Raw genomic sequence first — 2,586 nt, forward strand, 5'->3', positions numbered from 1 at the left:
CACAGCCCATCCGAACTGCAAGCAGATAAATCAGAGAGTGAAACTAATTATTGTACACAAGTGCAGACACAGGATCACCCTGAACCTCAAACAGAAGATTGAAAGTCACTTTACAAAAAAAAAGAAGTAAATAAAATAACACCCATTTTTCTATTTAAAAAAGTGCCAGTTCTTGAGTGGCAGAGCATGGAAAGACCAATCGCTTTAATGCTCAGCTGTGCAGCCTGTGAGGGCCAGGCCTGTCTTGGCTTCTAAAGCTTAATTTAAGCATTCCAGAGTTTTCTCTTTTGAAGTACTTCTGTTTTAAACTTTTCTTTCTGTACTAATTTATGAACTGTGTCAGTCTAACAGTTAGCCAGCCTTCATTAGTTGTAAGTGTTAAGGCCACTGAACCTCCCTTTGTAAGGCTTATATCTGATCAAGAATGAAGAGAAACTAAACACCAGAACCTTACAAAGTCAAATGACAGTGGAGCCAGCTCCCACTTAGAAAAGCACTATCCCCCTGTCCCCCTTAAAGTTCTACATTGGTAAATATTAACATTTAACCAGTTAGCAAAATATTTAACCCCGTTAGCAAAATTAACACTGTCATTGCAAGAGTTACTCTTGTGCATAGTAAATGTTGTAAGATGAACTTCACGATGGATAAAGCAGATCTGAAATCAGTTTGCAATAAAGTATGCCTCCCTCAACGTCAACCTAAGCTCAGGGAAATGAACAGAGCCCTGCAGCTTCTGCTGGTCTGCGGCCATGCAAAATCGTCTGGTAGCCGGCCTGGCTCCTCTTCCTGCCAATGAGGTAGGCGATGAGGACGATGAGGACCAGTTCTGCCAGGGCACCGCCACGGCGATGGGGATCGGCATGTTATTCTCATCCAGCTGACATTCTTCCACAGACCCGAACTTGCCACCTTCTACCTGGAAAGCCTGGACCCACACTTTGAAAATGTTGACAGGAAGGCCTTTGTGACCCAAATGTGCTCCTCGGCGTTACATTTGTAGGAATTCCCTATCGTGGCCTGAAGTGCTCTCAGTAAGCTGTTAGTGGCCTTGAAGGTGGGGTCTTTGGCATCGGAAAGAGTCATGTTCAACTGGATTTCTTGCAGAAAAAAACCAGGTGGAACTCACATTCATTCCAAACTGGAAGACTAGGAAAGTGCTGGTCTCACTCTGGAGCTCAAGGGTCACCAGCTGGGTAGTGCAGCTCCCACCGACTTTGGTGTTATCTGGGTTAATGTTGAATACTCTGGTCACAGTCCTGTCATCCTTCCTATAGGTGACATTCAGCTGCACCCCATGCTGGCAAGCAGACAGGTTCCGTTGGTGCCACTTACGTTGTACTTGTGCACCAAGGGGCTCTCAGGCACTGGGGACGGTGAAGAGTGGGGAGGAGGTGGTGAAGGGTGGGGAGGTGAAGGGTGGGGAGGGGATGACGAGATGTTGGCAACATTGTTGGGGAAGGTCCATCTTGCATACAGCGTGTCTCTTCCTTGCTGAAGCTATCATTTGAAAGGTATGCCTGGATGGTGAGTTACACTATTCATGTGGACATGGTTGCTGCTCACACATAGGTATTTTTTATTTATGTCTGCCATGATGTCAGTTATGGATTTTACAGTCTTGACTCCCTGGAAGCTTGCATTAGAGAAAATCTGTGTGTCTGACAAGTTATAAAACAAAACACATCATCTGGACACTGTAACATGTAGCATTTCTTGCAAAACTGAGGGTCAGTGTATGTCCTCTTCCAAAAGCAATCATGAGACTGGGGTTAGAAGCATTCTCTTTACCACAAGCTGCTATTTAATGCTTCTGCATTCGGTGACAGGTTGAAGGTCGCATTCTTAGAGCCACTCTTGGTATTACAGTTGGTCAAGAAGTCAGCAGAGAAGTTGGCCATTATACAAGTGGTCCCGTTGCCATCCTTCACCACAAACAATACTGCTGATGTACCACACAAGGCCTGCAAGTAACAGCAGGAGCAGTGGCTGCCACCAGGGGTCGCCATGGGCATCAGGGCCACCAAAACGGGAACCTGGAGAAGTTGGGTGGTTGGGCCACCGGAGGGTAGGCGCTGGGAAAAGGGCTGGGGGCCGGTGTGAGAGCAGCAGGTCCTGCAGTCAAGAGCACCACCAAACCAGTTTAATAAGAAACTAGAGGCCCAGTGCACAAAATTCATCCATAGGGGTGGGGGTGGGGAGAGGAGGGTCCCTCAGCCCAGCCTGCATCCTCTTGTAATCCGGGAGCCCTCGGGGGATGTTTGACTGCCGGCAGTTGGACATCCCTCTCACAATCTGGGACTGCTGGCTCCTAACCGTTCACCTTCCTGCCTGCCTGATTGCCCCTAACCACTCGCCTGCCTGTCTGATTGCCCCTAACCGCTCTGCCTGCCTGCCTGATCACCCCTAACCACTTGCCTCCCTGTCTGACTGCCCCTAACCACTCTGCCTGCCTGCCTCATCATCCCTAACCACTTGCTTACCTGCCTGATTGCCCAACTACTCTGCCTGCCTGATCTCCCCTAACCACTAGCCTCCCTGTCTGACTGCCCCTAACCACCTCTGCCTCAGACCCTGCCATGGCGG

General features: G+C 48.8%; 1 pseudogene across 1 annotated transcript; it reads right to left on the reverse strand.

Moving 5' to 3' along the window:
• Positions 1–707: 707 nt before the first annotated feature.
• Positions 708–2,581, reverse strand: LOC308235963 (lysosome-associated membrane glycoprotein 1-like; annotated as a pseudogene). The gene is made up of 2 exons: positions 2,558–2,581; positions 708–2,115 (listed from the first exon to the last, which is right to left on the reverse strand). The product of its transcript is annotated as a lysosome-associated membrane glycoprotein 1-like (transcript).
• Between the last annotated feature and the right edge of the window lie 5 nt (positions 2,582–2,586).

The sequence above is a fragment of the Plecotus auritus genome (genome assembly GCF_963455305.1).
Source record: "Plecotus auritus genome assembly, chromosome: 10".
Taxonomy (NCBI): Eukaryota; Metazoa; Chordata; class Mammalia; order Chiroptera; family Vespertilionidae; genus Plecotus; species Plecotus auritus.